A 19149-nucleotide genomic window follows, 5' to 3' on the forward strand; every position below is an offset into this window, starting at 1 on the left:
TGTTATCACTATGAACAGTAGTAGATGTGTTATCACTATGACCAGTAGTAGAGGTGTTATCACTATGAACAGTAGTAGAGATGTTATGACTATGAACAGTAGTAGAGGTGTTATCACTATGAACAGTAGTAAAGGTGTTATCACTATGAACAGTAGTAAAGGTGTTATCACTCTACAGTAGTAGAGGTGTTATCACTATGAACAGTAGTGGAGGTGTTAGCAATTTGAACAGCAGTAGAGGTATTATCACTACGACCAGTAGTAGAGGTGTTATCACTATGAACAGTAGTGGAGGTGTTATCAATATGAACAGCAGTACAGGTGCTATCACTATGAACAGTAGTAGAGGTGTTATCACTGAGGACAGTAGTGGAGAACTATCACTCTGGACAGTAGTGGAGAACTATCACTCTGGTATATAAAGATGTTCTGCGATTTTTGACACAGAAATCAACTGTACTAGTCGTTAAGGCTCTGGTCTTGATTACTGTCCGGTTATATGGTCAGGTGCAGCAAAGAAAGACCTAGCAAGGCTGCATCTGGTTCAAAACGGAGCAGCAAGCCTTGCCATTAACTACGCATACAGAACTAACATCAACAACATGCCAGTCCTTCCTGGTTGAGGGTTGACGAGAGATTAACTGCTTCTTTCCATGAGAAATATTACTGCAATGAAAATTCCAGATTGTTATTTGATTACGCAGACATTCAGCTCAGACACCCATACATACCCCACAAGACATGCCACCAGGCATCTGTTCACAGTCCCCAAGTCCAAAACAAATTCACGGCAACGCACGGTGTTATACAGAGCCATGATCGCATGGAGCTCCCTTCCATCTTCCATTACTCAGTCAAACAGAAAAATTACTGTACCTTTAAAAAAGCTGGACTATGAGGGGGGACACACACAAACACACACATTGTTTTTTAGTTGTGGTGTTTGTAAATTGTTGTGTTTAAAAGTTGTGACTGTCCTTGTCTTTCAGTGTTCTGTTACTTGTCATGTTTTGTGACTGTCCTTGTCTATCAGTGTTCTGTTACTTGTTATGTTTTGTGACTGTCCTTGTCTATCAGTGTTCTGTTACTTGTCATGTTTTGTGACTGTCCTTGTCTATCAGTGTTCTGTTACTTGTCATGTTTTGTGTGTTTTGTAGACCCCAGGAAGAGTAGCTGATGCTTCTGCAAAATGTAAGAGGGAACCAAATAAACAAATACAAAGATGAACCCAATATTTTATATACAGCAGGTTTTTAAAGGACCAAATAGTATGATGTGCTTCGTGCTTTCATTTTTGCAAAATAAAAAATACTGGTATCATCTCGGCCCTAATATATAGTATAATTTATTTTTATATTTGTGTCCATAATGTCCACAAGTTTCTGGTATATAGACTTTCTGGTTCAAGAGAAAATCAACAAAATAATGAAAAAAGCTAATCAACAATGACATTATTTTCACTTAACTCTGCAACTCTTCCAACTATTGTATGTTTTCACAACTGTCACCAGTTTGGCACCAACACACTTACAACAAAGACATATTGACATAGAAAAATGTGTGTAAAAAAATACAGATTAATGATATTTCATGCTGAAACCCTCATATTAAACACCAATGGTATTCACTGAGCTGATGGTTTGTATTTAGAATAATGTTTTACAGCTTTGTCATTCTATTTTTTATCATCTTATTATATATACAGTAATAGTCAAAGTTTAGACACACCTACTCATTCCAGGGGTTTTCTTTATTTTGACTATTTTCTACATTGTAGAATAATAGTGAAGACATCAAAACTATAAAATAACACATATGGAATCACGTAGTAACCAAAAAAGTGTTAAACAAATCCAAATATATTTTATATTTGAGATTCTTCAAGGAAGCCACCTTTTGCCTTGATGACAGCTTTGCACACTCTTGGCATCCACAGTGATCAGCGAGACAATTATTCCCAGACTCAGAAGACATCCCTTAGGCTTCATGTCGGAAATGACTCTGAGACCTCGGATTAAGAATGATTTACAGCTTTGATTAAAATAATACACAAACATGAAAGAGCTGAGAGGGGATACCAAGACACCAGCATTTACTTTAAACCAAGAGGTATATTTCTGATCCGATAAGATTTTCAGAACTATTGTGTTTGAAATGTATGTATCCAGCACCATGGACAGATGACTGAGTGCTGCCAAACACGAATGGATAAACACCGGACGGCACTGCAATAGAAATGTTTTAATTTACTCGCTTTGCAATGAGTAAACAATAATAATAAAAAGTATATGACCAATAAGGGGTTACTGACAACAACAATAACAACAACAACAGCAGTGAAAACAGAGAAGAGCAATAGGCTCTTTAAAACAGATGCATCATGGCACGTCTCCAAGGACGTGTCAATCTGCCTCCCTGCTGAGAGCAAGCAGACCAAAACACATCCTATTCAATTACCAACACCTGTCCTACCAACACCCCTAGTTCATTTAACAATACTGTAATTTAACTTCACTAGGGTAGGGGGCAGCATTCTGAATTTTTGATGAAAAGCATGCCCAAATTAAACGGTCTGCTACTCAGTCCCATTATATAGGATATGCATGTAATTAGTGGATTTGGATAGAAAACACTCTAAAGTTTCCAAAACTGTTAAAATAATGTCTGTGAGTATAACAGAACTGATATGGCAGGTGAAAACCCGAGGAAAATCCAACCAGGAAGTAGTATTATTTTGAAAGGCTGTTTTTCCATTGAAAGCCTATCCACCATACAAAGACTTAGGACCCAGTTCACGAGCTCTGTGCATTCCTCTACATGTGACCAGTCTTTAGGCACTGTTTCAGGTTTTTACTCTGAAAAATGAGGGAGATACAGCACTTTCAATCAGTGGCCAGTGGAAATTTCCATTCATCAGCCATGCGCCCTGATCGTGAACGTTTTTTTCTTGTTTCTACTTTCCTATTGACAAAGCTTTTGTTCGGTTTAAATATTATTGATTATTTATGACAAAAACAACCAGAGGCTTGATTTTAAACATCGTTTGGCATGTTTCTACTAACCTTTATTGTACTTTTTAAAAACTTATTGAACAAAATGAAAATGTATTGTCTAACATGGAGACCTGGGAGTGCCACCAGATGAAGATCATCAAAGGTATGTGATTCATTTTAATGCTATTTCTGACTTTTGTGACACTCCTTGGCTGGAAAATGGCTGTATGCGTTTCTGTGGCTAGCTAACATAATCGCAAAGTGTGCTTTCGCCGTAAAGCATTAAGGAGAAGTTTATCTATTTTTCCATGAAAACACTTGTATAGTTTATCAATGTTTATGATGAGTATTTCTGTCATTTTATGTGGCTCTCTGCACTTTCACCGGATGTTTGTTTGAGACAATGCATTTCTGACCACAACGCGCCAATGTAAACTCAGATTTTTGGATATAAATATGAACTTTACCGAACAAAACATACATGTATTGTGTAACATGAAGTCCTATGAGTGTCATCTGATGAAGATCATCAAAGGTATGTGATTCATTTTAATGCTATTTCTGACTTTTGTGACACTCCTTGGCTGGAAAATGGCTGTATGCGTTTCTGTGGCTAGCTAACATAATCGCAAAGTGTGCTTTCGCCATAAAGCATTAAGGAGAGTTTATCTATTTTTCCATGAAAACACTTGTATAGTTTATCAATGTTTATGATGAGTATTTCTGTCATTTTATGTGGCTCTCTGCACTTTCACCGGATGTTTATTTGAGACAATGCATTTCTGACCACAATGCGCCAATGTAAACTCAGATTTTTGGATATAAATATGAACTTTACCGAACAAAACATACATGTATTATGTAACATGAAGTCCTATGAGTGTCATCTGATGAAGATCATCAAAGGTTAGTGATTAATTTGATCTATATTTCTGCTTTTTTTTAATCCTCTCTTTTGCTGGAAAAATGGCTGTGTAATTCTGTGAATAGGCACTCACCTAAAATAATCGTTTGGTTTGCTTTCGTCGTAAAGCCTTTTTGAAATCGGACACTGTGGCTGGATATACAACAAGTGTATCTTTAAAATGGTGTAAAATACATGTATGTTTGAGGAATTTTAATTATGGGATTTCTGTTGTTTTGAATTTGGCGCCCTGCAGTTTCACTGGCTGTTGACGAGGTGGGACGCTACCGTGGTTAAGGTTAACTACTCCCCCTGTGGACAGTGAGGGCCAGACACCCAGAGTTAAAGAGAGCCGGGGTACGAGGGTTCACAGCTGCTATTTTCCAGTCTCCACGCAGCCCACTCACATCAACCAATCGGGTGACAGTCTTGGATAATCCAAGGGATTCTAGATGGACCAATTGCGAGACACCTGTGGGAGCCGTCTTCTTTGGCTCCTCAATTTGGCCGAGGAGAGAGAACGACGGGCCTCCACTAGGGAGTCGACGTCCGGCACACAGCAAATTCAGAATCCAACAACTGAGCCGGGTCCAAGCTCTCAGCTGCAAAAGCAACCTGTTTCCTCCCCACTCCCTGCCTTATTTACTTATCATATTCACATGACTGCAATAAAATTCTCACATTGTTTTCTGGGGCTTGCTGTTGGAACAACAAAAGTCAGTCAAACGTCTAAATTTTCCTTCAACAGGCTGCCAAAATGTATTTCTCCGAAACCTCTGTCAATACTTAGACCAGGACTCTCAAACCCTGTTCCTGGTGAGCAACCCCCCTGTAGGTTTTCTACCTATAGGACGGTAGCTTTCCAGGAACGGGGTTGGAGAGCCCTGACCTAGACACTAACCTGTGATTTTTAGTGTGGTGCAAAACAATAATGATAATGCAACAAAGTGGCTCCTGAGTGGTGCAGCGGTCTAAGGCACCGTTCTCAGTGCCAGAGGTGTCACTACAGTTCCTGTTTCAAATCCGGCTGTGATTGGGAGTCCCATAGGGTGGCGCACAATTGGCCCAGCGTCGTCCGGGCTTGGCCGTCACTGTAAATAAGAATTTGTTCTTAACTAACTTGCCAAGTTTAATAAATAAAAATAAATAAAAAAAGGCTGTTGCCACTCTACCACAGGATGTCTGTTTCCTACCACCTTTGCCACCACTTCCAACCACAGCAGTGTCTGCTTGGTCCCGCGCCACAACTCTTTTATCGCCCCCAACTCGGGGGTTTGAAAATAATCCCATTTCCATTTCTCCTCTGTATTTCCCTGACTGCTTCCAGATGGTAACTTTAATTCTCAATAATCAAAAGGGGATCATGAGGAAAAGCATGTTGAATACCAACCATGCTGTTGAGATATGTGCTTCTTTAGTAGTCTGTAGTCAGGTCTGGCATCGCTGTTTCAACGGCACCCCTTGGCCTGATACCCCTTCACTATGTAAACATGCAGTGAACAAGAAACGTTGACAAGTGAACTTATACGTGAACATTACTGGCCCTGTCGTCGTCTATCCAAATCGAACACGGCTTGTTTCTGATTCTGATCAAACTGCAACCTCACTTCAAACACGGACACAGCAAGCAAATCAATAAGGGATAATGTCACCTTTTACACTGATCTGAACTCTGGACTGTTGAGGTGGTCAAATCAGACTCTCTGTTACGACGCTCAGTAAGACAATAGGCAGCTCAGAGGACCAGTTCTCTCTCTACCCAGAATACCATCAGATGTATTTCTAATGTTCACAATTCTCCATCAATCAACTGAAAACATGAGGCTGAAAATGGATGAAGACGGGCCGTTTTCTTTATCCTGCCATATTATACTTCTGTGTTTTTTTTATCCAATTTTCTATTATTCTCTCAATGCATTGTTGGGAAAGAGGTCAGTACTGTTTTACATCGGTTGTATCCTGTGCACGTGGCAAATAAACTTTGAAACTTGAAACATATTCAACATGCTGTATATGACGCATATCACTCGAAGACTGGCAATGGAGACAAGCTAAGCTGGAACAGACTCACAGTCAAAAGGCTAGTGGGTTAAACATATTCTATGGAACAGAGATGGAGTGAGGGAAAAGGAGGGAACAAAAGGAAGGATTTTCATTTTTACCACGTTGGGCTTTACTTGATGCCGTTTTGCTTGCGTCGGTTCCAGAAATCAAGCTTGAACAGTTTAAGTTGAATGTGGATCATGTCCTCTGAACACAAAGGTAGGACGCGTGACTGGAGACAAAGTACTGTAATTCTTACAAAGCTGCCCTTGGAAACTCTACACAGAATACCAGAGGGAAATGCCTGACACCTTCCCATGGACCTATCTGTGTGCTCTCCTTCCTTCCCTGAATAAAATGAATTTTACCCTACAGATGTAGGATCTTAATTTGATCACTCTTTTCTTGATGAAACTTTTTGTTGCTGAAAGTTGTAGTGTATTCAAGGTTTAAAAAAGGCTTCTAAAGTTTGTAATTTCCACTTTAAAATGTCAGACTTGATTTGTCCTATCGAAAAATGTATCAACCCATACAAAAAAATGCCCAATAATTATAATCCACATAATATTTCACATTTCCTGTTGCTGCAGGATTATTTTCCTGCTGTAGGAAACTGGCTCAAAATAAGTTCCTACATCAGTACTCACTGATCCAAGGTCAGTTTAGCATTTTCCCATCTAATACGTAAGGTTAGGATATGATGAGAGTAAGCTGATTTTAGATCAGAGCCTCAGTTCATGTTCCCTTCCTACAGGCTGTGGCTGGTGACCTAAAGAAGCCCATTGTCTTTGGTGTCACCCGTTTGGCCCATTGACCCCATGAGAACGGGCTGTTTTCTCTGTCCTCAAGGGCTTCCCAATAAAATGGATGCTGATGGCTGTCACGCTCTTTACGTTACCTAACTCGCACACTTGACCTGGCCGCCTTGGCAACCGATGTCCACAGATAACCATGGCAACCACTCCAACCTTACTCTACCACACACACACACACACAGATGGTAATGACTGGAGCAGAATCAGTGGAAGGGTATCAAATACATCAAACACATGGTTTCCATGCTTTCCAGGTGTTTGATGCCATTCCATTTGCTCCGTTCCGGCCATTATTATGAGCCATTCTCCCCTCAGCAGCCTCCAATAATGAGTAGTGTGTTAAACAGAAGAAGAGCAGTATTAGCAGCAGCATGGGTTAGTGATAGCCAGGAACCTTGGGACGTCCCGACCTTAACCCATAATTCCTAACCTTAACATTTACTCTAATCTTTACCGTAACCCTTACCTAACACTAACCCTTACCTTAACTGTTTTATATTTCAAGTTCAATGGGGTGATGTCAGAGTTGGGACGTCCAAAAGTATCCCACTTAGACTTTTTTCCCAGCAGCATTCTGGAGTTTCAAAGGGAAAGACACACCACTGGTTCCACAGGAATGTCCGATCAGCTGACAGAGCCGAGCGGGAGCCAAACACACATCTGGGGACTGTAAAACCCATCGGGACCTAAGCCTCTCTCTCCCTCTAGTCTTCATCTCATCTGTGGGTGCTCTCTCTGTGTATTCAGGAACACCACTCCACACTTCACTCAGCTGACCTGGTCTAGTGGTGAAGACCCTTGGGCAGCAGAGACAGAGAGACAGAGCAGGAGGGGGGAGGGAGGGAGGGAGGGAGGGAGGAAAGGTGAAAGAGAGAGAGAGAAAGAAAGAGAGACAGAGAGAAGGAGAGTGAGACACAGAGACAGCAAGAGAGAGACAGCACAAGAAAGAGAAGTAGAGAGAGTAAGAGGGAGGGAGCCCCATCAGACAACTGTATGAGGATAAGATGGCTGTGAGGACTCTTGTCCCACTCTGACAGCAGCAGTGGAATCAATCATCCCTCCAACTCACTCCTGATCCTTTGTCTTTCACTCACTTTAACTTTGTTCCCAAGCTCTCCCCTCCTCTCTGTTCTCCTCTCCATTCCTCCCTCCTTCAACTCTCCCCTCCCCTCTGCCCTCCTCTCCATTCCTCTCCCCTCCCCTCTGCTCTCCTCTCCATTCCTCTCTCCTTCACCTCTCCCCTCCCCTCTGCTCTCCTCTCAATTCCTCCCTCCTTCACCTCTCTCCTCCCCTATGCTCTCCTCTCCTCTCTTCTCCCTCCTCTCCCCTCTCTGTATGTGCTGTTCATCTGGCCTTGTCCTATGTGATTTATCCCATCACAAACACTACTCCACTCCCAGCAGTCTAAATACCTGCCCTGCAAAGGTCAGCGCCTCTGCCAATACTCCCGTTGTCCTGCCCATGTTATGATCTGATCGATGTGTGTGTGTGCCTGGCCTTTTCCAGCATTCCTTCACACATAGACGCTCTCTTTACAGACCAAGGCTACAGGAGTCACCCTGAGTTATTTGGTCGTAGCTCTCAGTCTCCAGAGGGGGGAAACCAATGGTGATCACGATGACCTCAGCAGTTCACAGTTCACACACCTATCATTATAACGCAATGTAATCCCTACTGCCTCTGATCAGGAGACTCACTATGTCTGAGTGTTGGAGTGTGCCCGTCTGTCCGTAAATATAAAAAACAACCTGTGTAGTCAGGTTTTCTTAATATAAGGAATTTGATGTGTCATGACGTTGGCCTGGGGGTAGGTTTATGACAGTCATAAATACCTCTTCCCCCCTTTTCCCTCTCTCTACCCTATTGATGTTACATTTGAAAAACCCTTGGTTAACATAGACATTCTGGGAACATCAGAAGGTGGGGGGAAATTAACTATATTCTGGTAATCCGACCAATTGAACATATGCGGTGGTACTTAATGAATATGATGTCAGTTCGGTTGTCATCTGAGACATTCTCATCAATGATAAGATGACATAAACTCTACAGTGGAAAGTCTACACATCAGAGTTATCGGATTCACATGGAATTGTTGTTTAATTTAAATGTTAGAATATGAAATTATTTGTGATGGGATGAAATGTGATTTTAGCTTCTAAAATGTGAGATTTGGGTTTTCATAAGTTTAGGGCTGCTCAATCAGTGTCCCGCCCCTGTGAAGGGACATGGTCTATAAAACTTTTCAAACACGCCCTCCTCTCCCTTCCTATATAAGCCCTTGACGACAATATAACCTTCTGTTCCCAGGACGTGAGGACGACGGTCCTATGTCAGAATGTTTCAGATAATAACTACAGAACGAAGCCAACATCAGTGTGAGCTTTGGTTGCAAATGGTATGAACTCTTATTCACTACAGAAGTGTTACCTCCTAGCCGTTGAGTTAGCAACAGCCGCTGCAAATGAGGGTTAGGAAGGAACAGACAGAGTATCCCGTCTATCACTCAACAACGCTACTACAACGTATCCAATTGACAACCAGAGACATTCTTCAAAGGACAAAGGACTCGGTTGGCCTTCCATCTACCACCAACCTACCGAAGCGCAGCTCAGAGTAAATATTTATTGCATTCTCCTTTTCCAAATGGCCGGTAATTTAGAATGCATAAGATACTGTATTTACGATAGCACAGCTTCGCCCTCAGTCTTCCCGCTCTTTCGCTCAAACCCAGCCCCTTTTCTTTTGTGTAACCAGCTGTCATATCTGTTCCGCCCGCTAGGGACGTTTTCCTTTATGACGTAATTTGTAATCAAGTTATGATTTAATTATGTGTATGTGTAATTCTGTGTGATTAGTTAGGTATTTAGTAAATAAATAATTAAACCCAATTTTGTATTGCTGATTCAACTTGTTAACTTGTCAGGGTTCATGCAGATAACCAAGAATTTACAACTTTCAGATGAGACTGAATTAAGATGACGATTAATATTGACTGCTATTGATGTAAAATATTACTAGGTCTTTAAGAGTTTATTCGGATGATAACAGCTCTATAAATATTATTTAGTTAATTACATTTACATGATTCGCTCAATCAGGTAATATTAATTAAGGAGAAATTATTTTATAGAATAGCATGTCATATCACTTAAGATTTTTTTTTGTATGACAATTCAGTACTTTTTCCACCACTGTACTTAAGTACATTTAAAATCAGATACTTTAAGATTTTGACTCAAGTAATATTTTACTGGGTGACATTCACTTTGACTTGAGTTATGTTTTTTTAAGGTATCTTTACTTTTACTAAAGTGCGACTATTGAGTACTTTCCCAACTACTGCAGTGTGAGAAATATCCCATCCATGAGACCAGACTAAGGAACTTTAGCTTCTGTCATCGATGCTCTCTTCACAATAACACTGGTAACACTTTACCCTGCAGTTACAAAGCAGTTACCATGTAACGCCATGTTGATAATAAAATGTTATTACCGTTGGTTACATAAGGTGTTACCATAACACATATTTCTCCTTCCCCCCTGTACCATAATCCACCATAAAATATATATAACAGCATGTTGTGTTGTTTTTACCCACATGCTGATGGCTTCACTCCAGACCATTAAACCAAACCCAGGATCATTTAGGATCTCTCAGAAGAGAGATGTACAGTACGGCCATGGGCCAGACAGGATAGTGATGAGGATAAGAAACATGATGGATGTCAGAGACAACTTAACGTATTATACAGTTCAGCAATCAAATATTTTCTACATCACATTCCATACAAAACTGACGTAGGAATTCTGAATTCCATGCCATTCGCTTGAGACATCATCTGCATAACTTTCAAGGATATTTTATTAAGAATATGACTCCACATATCTGCATAACTTTCAAGCTATTTTATTTTAGATATCCACATAACTTTCAAGTTATTTTGCCAATAATATTATTAAATTCACTATGAATACTTCAATTCAGAATTTACATAACTTTTAAACTATTTTATTTTAGATATCCACAAAACTGTTATTTTATCAACAGTACATTCAGAAAGTATTTATATATTGCACATGTTGTTGTGTTACAAGCCTGAATTCGAAAACAAATTAAATATATTTGGTCTCACCCATTTACACACAATACCCTATAATGAAATAAGTGAAATTATGTTTTTAGAAATTGTTGCAAATGTATTTCAAATTAAATACAGAATTATCTCATTTACATAAGTATTAGCTCCCCTGAGTCCTTACATGTTAGATTCACCTTTGGCAGTGATAACAGCTGTGAATCTTTCTGGGTAAGTCTCTAAGAGCTTTGCACACTTGGATTATACAATATTTGCACATTATTCTTCAAGCTCAAACAAGTGGTTTGTTGATCATTGCTAGACAGCCATTTTCAAGTCTTGCCATAGATGTTCACGCATATTTAAGTAAAAACTGTAACTAGGCCACTCTGGAACATTCAATGTCATCTTGGTAAGCAACTCCAGTGTATATTTGGCCTTGTGTTTTAGGTTATTTGTCACGGGATACTAGGAGTGGTGGGTTGGAATCAGGCGCAGAGAGCAGGGTTCAGTATATCGTGATTTATTCTCCTCCAAAAAAACGGTCACGCCAACATACAGGGCGCATCGACCAGCCCAAACACAGTACCAAACAGTCCGGAGAATACACACATGAAAACCACTATCCAACAGAGTAACGAAAACAATCCCGCACAAAACAAGGGCGGGACAACCTACTACATATAGGGAAGCTAATTAAACTAAAATACACACAGGTGAAACTAATAAGACAAAACCAACAGACAAACGAAAAAGGGATCGGTAGCGGCTAGTCGGACGGTAACGACGACCGCCGAGCACCGCCCGAACAGGCAGGGGAGCCAACTTCGGTGGAAGTCGTGACATTATTGTCCTGCTGAAAGGTGAATTTGTCTCCCAGTGTCTGTTAAAAAGCACACTGAACCAGGTTTTGTGCTTAGCTCTATTCTGTTTATTTTTATCCTAAAAAACTCCCTAGTCCTTGCCGATGACAAGCATACCCATAACATGATGCAGCCAACACCATGAGGTGTTGGATTTGCCCCAAACATAATACTTTTTATTCAGGACATAAAGTTAATTTCTTTGCCACATTTTTTTGCAGTTTTACTTTAGTGCCTTATTGCCAACATTATGAATGTTTTTAAATATGTTGTATTTAGGCTTCCTTCTTTTCACTCTGTCATTTAGGTTGATATTGTGGAGTAACTATAATGTTGTTGATCCATCCTCAGATTTCTCCTATCACAGCCATTAAACTCTAACTGTTTTAATTCACCATTGGCCTCATGCTGTACCTTTGTAGTGACTGGGTGTATTGACGCACCATTCAAAGTGTAATTAATAACTTCACCATGCTCAAAGGGATATTCAATGTTTGCCTTTTTTTACCCATCTACCAATAGGTGCCTTTATTTGCATTGGGAAACCTCCCTGGTCTTTGTGGTTGAATCTGTGTATGAAATTCACTGCTTGACTAAGGGACCTTAGATATTATTGCACACAAAGTGAGTCTATGCAACTTAATAGGTGACTTGTTATGCCCATTTTTACTCCTGAACTTATTTAGGCTTGCCATAACAAAGGGGTTGAATACTTATTGACTCAAGGCACTTCAACTTTTCATTTGTAATTATTATTTTTTTTAAATAACATAATTCCAATTTGACATTACGGGGTATTGTGTGTAGGTCAGTGAAACAAAATCTCAATCTTCAGGCTGTAACACAACAAAATGTGGAAAAAGGGGTGTGAATACTTTCAGAAAGGCACTGTAATTAAATGCACTATGAATACATCTATTCAGTGGGTGTTATATCCCGATGAGCTACTAAAGAACCATATACAGCAGCTGCAGTGGAACGGAACAGGGCTTCTCTGCTCCCGGCAGTAGGGCTGATCTGCTAGGGATAGACTGCTACTGTCCCGTATTTGGTAGTGTGCTCAAATCACAGCCACTGCAGCTGTGTGATCCCAGGGCACATTCCCCTAAACCTTATAAACACTTCTTATACAACGGCATTAGCAGAGAGAAGGAAGGAAGGAAGGAAGGAAGGAAGGAAGGAAGGAAGGAAGGAAGGAAGGAAGGAAGGAAGTACGGACGGAAGGAAGTAAGGAAGGAAGGAAGGAAGGAAGTAAGGAAGGAAGGAAGGAAGGAAGGAAGGAAGGAAGGAAGGAAGGAAGGAAGGAGAGAGAGAGAGAGAAATAAAACCTGGCTCCCTGTGCACCCACAGCACCACAGCAGAACCCGAGACAGAGCTGCATTTCCTGACAAAATGTCAGAAATATAAAACAATTAGAGAGTGTCATTTCCCCACATTTGAAACCCTTATTCAAGGTTTCAATGACCTCTGATGAGAATAGGCTTCCCATCCTGTTGGGGGCGGACGTCGAGAGCTGTGGGTTGGCAGCGCTCTTCAGTACATTGCTGCCTGCCATAAGATGAGGGACAGTGTCTCAGACCAACCAACATGTCCTGTATATTGTTATTTTTCAATAGTTATTTTGACCCTTGGTTATTGTTGTTACTGTTGTCCTGTTGACAATATTGTTTACTATTATTTTAATATTGTAAATATCCAAAGTATGCTTTGGCAAGATGTACATTGTTACGTCATGCCAATAAAGCAAATTTAATTGGAGAGAGAGAGAGAGAGAGACCTACTAATTTATGAGCTAGAGCAGTCACACAATGTGCTTTTGTCCAATAGGTTGACACTAATTGCCTAAGCTATACAGATTTAAATCTAATTTCATTATGTGCATTGTTTGTTGAAAATGTAAATGTTCCTCCCCTAATAATCAGAGTGACCCCTTATAATACACAGCCACTTGTCAGTCTGAGGCGAGGGTTGATGTGCAACATTCTGATTTTATGTGTTTATGTGTTGTGTTTTATCACTCAAATGTATAAAGTCCAACAGCAATATGTGAAATGAATTGTATGTGTAATGTCCTAGCCTCTGTTCTGAAACGTGTCTATATGTCCTTCCTGGTTTTTTTTAATGTCTGATGTACATATGTTGTCCTTTTGTATATAATGTTGTCGTGGTTACAGTATATGTTCACCTGCCCAGGGACTAAGTATGTAAATGAGCTGTTTGCTAAATCTGGAGCAACGCATGTTGTTGTTGCACGCTGTCCCTGTCCAGATAAACTTCAGAAAATAAATAACTAAATGACATCACCAGGTGTGATTTGTTTTAAACTAGCAAAGAACACAGTTATAACCATGTCAGAGACTCAATCTCCACTTTTCGTTGTCTAGTCAATCTCTGCCAACTGACTACACCCGAATCACCTCTTCACCCTGAACAAGGCAAGGGCACCACCCTTAGCTCACACAACACATACAATAGGTCGCGGCTTAGAAGTTGAATTCCAAATGATTTCATCCACCCCTCCCTGGAATGGCTGAGCGGTCTAAGACAGATCACACCGGGTACTGTGGTTCCACACCTTCAGGGGGAGAGTGACCCTCTAGGGAGGGTAGAGCGACAACCTGCTGCCCAGGCCTTTTTCTGGCCCTCTCTCTCAGGCTGCACAGCAGACACACAGGAACACTCCCACAATGAACCTCAGAGACAACAGAAACAACCTGCTGCTGTATCTAATCCTTGTATAGGAAGAGAGGGAGAAAGAGAGGGGAAAGAGAGAGAGAGCAAAATGGGGGAAAGAGAGAGAGGAAGTGAGGGGGGACAGAATAGAGTCGCCCTCAGGGTCCAGGCTAAGATCTATGGGCCAGGAAGTGAAGGTAAAGCTAGGATGCTGCATGGGGCTTTAGGGAACCCATTAAGAAGCCCAGAGCCACATAGTCATGTCTAGTGGACACAGGGCCTACTGACTTTACAAGGACAGGCCATCAGGCTGCACATATCCTGACTCCTGGAGGTATGTTTTCAATGGGTTAATCTGTGTTCAACAGCCTCTCTCTCTCTGCCTCGAATGATATAAATGTGAATAATATGAATAATATTTGAATGCTAAGCGAAGGATTTATCAGGAGATGACATCACCATCCTAATACATGATGTGGTATTAACTAACTAGACTGGAGATGACATCACCATCCTAATACATGATGTGATATTAACTAACTAGACTGGAGATGACATCACCATCCTAATACATGATGTGGTATTAACTAACTAGACTGGAGATGACATCACCATCCTAATACATGATGTGGTATTAACTAACTAGACTGGAGATGACATCACCATCCTAATACATGATGTGGTATTAACTAACTAGACTGGAGATGACATCACCATCCTAATACATGATGTGGTATTAACTAACTAGACTGGAAGTAAAGCTACTGGGTCAGTTCTCTCAGAGTTAACACCTCTGACATCACCATCCTAATACACAATGTGGTATTAACTAACTAGACTGGAAGTAAAGCTACTGGGTCAGTTCTCTCAGAGTTAACACCTCTGACAAGCCCTGGATTTCCACTGAACAGACTGTCTGTTTCACATGTCCTTTTCTCTTTAGAAAAATAAGTGCATCATCATCACGAGATTTAGGATTATTCCAGCATGATCTTTTTCAGGGAATCTCTCAGTGAAGAAAGGCTAAAAAAAGTCCCAATGAACACTGAACAATTTGAGCTGCACGTTCTCCTCATTTTAACCACATAGCCTTCAGAACAACCCAGACACGTGCAAAGAATCTCGCCCCGTTCCCTCGTCACCCTTGCCAGAATACACAAACTCACCGGAGGAGAAAAATGCAGACATTGAAAGCACCAAATAGTCAGGTGGTACCAGGTCTAGAGAATGAGAATACACTCCTGATAAACACCCAGTTCACAAAACCCCTCCAAATCATCATCATAATATCAGCCAAATTAATCCTGACAGACCACACCTTCCTCCAGGAAACCTATAGGATGTCCTTACCTTGCTCAGTGTGTGTCTGTTGAGGGGAACTATCACCGGAGTTACAGAAGTGTGATACAGACCCCTGAACAGAAGTAAACAGCATGGACTAGGCTTTTATGTTCAGGTGGGTGGAGCTACTGGCAGGGAGACTTGGCTTTTATGTGCAGGTGGGTGGAGCTACTGGGGAGGACACTAGGCTTTATGTGCAGGTGGGTGGAGCTCCTGGGGAGGACACTAGGCTTTTATGTGCAGGTGGGTGGAGCTACTGGGGAGGAGACTAGGCCTTTATGTTCAGGTGGGTGGAGCTACTTGGGAGGAGACTAGGCTTTTATGTGCAGATGGGTGGAGCTACTGGAGAGGAGACTAGGCTTTTATGTTCAGGTGGGTGGAGCTACTGGGGAGGAGTACCCCTCAGAGAAGGTGGGCAGAGGGAGAGGTGAGGTAGCCCCCAAGAGAGTGTGAAAGAGGGAGAGAGAAAGAGAATAGAAGAGAGGGGGAGATAGAGAAGAGGGGGAGAGAAGGGAGAAGTATTCTCCTGAGAAGTAGGGAGACAGAGTCAGAGATAGGGAGAGAGAAGAGAGGTGGAAAGAGAGAAGAGAGGTGGATAGAGAGAAGAGAGGTGGATAGAGAGAAGAGAGATGGATTGAGAGAGGAGAGGTGGATATAGATAAGAGAGGTGGATAGAAAGAAGAGAGGGGGATAGAGATAAGAGAAGTAGATTGAGAGAAGAGAGATTGATAGAGAGAAGAGAGATGGACAGAGAAAGAGATGGATAGAGAGAAGAGAGTTGGACAGAGAAGAGAGATGGATAGAGAGAAGAGGTGGATAGAGAGAAGATAGATGGATAGAGAGAAGAGAGATGGATAGAGAGAAGACAGGTGGATAAAGAGAAGAGAGATGGATAGAGAGAAGAGGTGGATAGAGAGAAGAGAGATGGATAGAGAGGTAGATAGAGAGAAGAGAGATGAATAGAGAGAAGAGAGGAGGCCATAGAGACATGGCAGGTCACTCAAAGGAAATTAATCCAACCTCTAACACTACTACTCCTGTAAGGAGCTTCTCCTTGATTCTCATTTGATTTCATCTGTTAAAACCATTCTTTGGCGTGATGATTTCCTACGGATATAAGTTTGGTTCAGTGGACCGGTGGTGTTTAGGTGAAGTAGAAGAGCTACAGTGCCTTGCGAAAGTATTCGGCCCCCTTGAACTTTGCGACCTTTTGCCACATTTCAGGCTTCAAACATAAAGATATAAAACTGTATTTTTTTGTGAAGAATCAACAACAAGTGGGACACAATCATGAAGTGGAACGACATTTATTGGATATTTCAAACTTTTTTAACAAATCAAAAACTGAAAAATTGGGCGTGCAAAATTATTCAGCCCCCTTAAGTTAATACTTTGTAGCGCCACCTTTTGCTGCGATTACAGTTGTAAGTCGCTTGGGGTATGTCTCTATCAGTTTTGCACATCGAGAGACTGACATTTTTCCCCATTCCTCCTTGCAAAACAGCTCGAGCTCAGTGAGGTTGGATGGAGAGCATTTGTGAACAGCAGTTTTCAGTTCTTTCCACAGATTCTCGATTGGATTCAGGTCTGGACTTTGACTTGGCTATTCTAACACCTGGATATGTTTATTTTTGAACCATTCCATTGTAGATTTTGCTTTATGTTTTGGATCATTGTCTTGTTGGAAGACAAATCTCCGTCCCAGTCTCAGGTCTTTTGCAGACTCCATCAGGTTTTCTTCCAGAATGGTCCTGTATTTGGCTCCATCCATCTTCCCATCAATTTTAACCATCTTCCCTGTCCCTGCTGAAGAAAAGCAGGCCCAAACCATGATGCTGCCACCACCATGTTTGACAGTGGGGATGGTGTGTTCAGGGTGATGAGCTGTGTTGCTTTTACGCCAAACATAACGTTTTGCATTGTTGCCAAAAAGTTCAATTTTGGTTTCATCTGACCAGAGCACCTTCTTCCACATGTTTGGTGTGTCTCCCAGGTGGCTTGTGGCAAACTTTAAACGACACTTTTTATGGATATCTTTAAGAAATGGCTTTCTTCTTGCCACTCTTCCATAAAGGCCAGATTTGTGCAATATACGACTGATTGTTGTCCTATGGACAGAGTCTCCCACCTCAGCTGTAGATCTCTGCAGTTCATCCAGAGTGATCATGGGCCTCTTGGCTGCATCTCTGATCAGTCTTCTCCTTGTATGAGCTGAAAGTTTAGAGGGATGGCCAGGTCTTGGTAGATTTGCAGTGGTCTGATACTCCTTCCATTTCAATATTATCGCTTGCACAGTGCTCCTTGGGATGTTTAAAGCTTGGGAAATCTTTTTGTATCCAAATCCGGCTTTAAACTTCTTCACAACAGTATCTCGGACCTGCCTGGTGTGTTCCTTGTTCTTCATTATGCTCTCTGCGCTTTTAACGGACCTCTGAGACTATCACAGTGCAGGTGCATTTATACGGAGACTTGATTACACACAGGTGGATTGTATTTATCATCATTAGTCATTTAGGTCAACATTGGATCATTCAGAGATCCTCACTGAACTTCTGGAGAGAGTTTGCTGCACTGAAAGTAAAGGGGCAGAATAATTTTGCACGCCCAATTTTTCAGTTTTTGTTTTGTTAAAAAAGTTTGAAATATCCAATAAATGTCGTTCCACTTCATGATTGTGTCCCACTTGTTGTTGATTCTTCACAAAAAAATACAGTTTTATATCTTTATGTTTGAAGCCTGAAATGTGGCAAAAGGTCGCAAAGTTCAAGGGGGCCGAATACTTTCGCAAGGCACTGTATCTCTCCCAGTATCTGTCCACTGGGCCGGCTGCTGATCTCTAGCACCGTACAACTCAGTGGTGCTTCTGCTGCAGAGCTCCACATCAACAGAACACAGAGAGTGAACAGCTATTACAGATTTGATGCTGTATTGTAACCGTGTTGTAATGTTGCAGTTTGCCATGTCCTTTCTGCGCCATTCCTGTTTATCTAGAAAAACGTTATCATAACCATCGCCCATTCCTGATGATATAGAAAACATTATCATAACCACCGCCCATTCCTGTTTATCTAGAAAACATTATCATAACCACCGCCCATTCCTGTTTATCTAAAAAACATGATCATAACACCGCCCATTCCTGTTTATCTAAAAAACATTATCATAACACCGCCCATTCCTGTTTATCTAAAAAACGTTACCATAACCACAGCCCATTCTTGTTGATCTAGAAAACATTATCATAACAACGCCCATTCTTGTTTATCTAGAAAACATTATCATAACCACCTCCCATTCTTGTTGATCTAGAAAACATTATCATAACCACCACCCATTCTTGCTGATCTAGAAAACATGATCATAACCACCCATTCCTGTTGATATAAAAAAACATTGACATAACCACCACCCATTCTTGTTTATCTAGAAAACATTATC

General features: G+C 41.2%; 1 protein-coding gene across 1 annotated transcript in view; it reads right to left on the reverse strand.

The window, feature by feature from the left end:
• LOC139414079 (collagen alpha-1(VIII) chain-like) overlaps window positions 1-15784 on the reverse strand; it is a 49651-nt gene extending 33867 nt beyond the window's left edge. The window contains exon 1 of the mRNA XM_071161961.1: window positions 15721-15784. The gene's annotated coding sequence lies outside the window, so the exon portion shown is untranslated. The remainder of the gene's footprint in view (window positions 1-15720) is intronic.
• Window positions 15785-19149: the final 3365 nt, after the last annotated feature.

This window comes from Oncorhynchus clarkii, chromosome 7 (genome assembly GCF_045791955.1).
Source record: "Oncorhynchus clarkii lewisi isolate Uvic-CL-2024 chromosome 7, UVic_Ocla_1.0, whole genome shotgun sequence".
Taxonomy (NCBI): domain Eukaryota; kingdom Metazoa; phylum Chordata; class Actinopteri; order Salmoniformes; family Salmonidae; genus Oncorhynchus; species Oncorhynchus clarkii.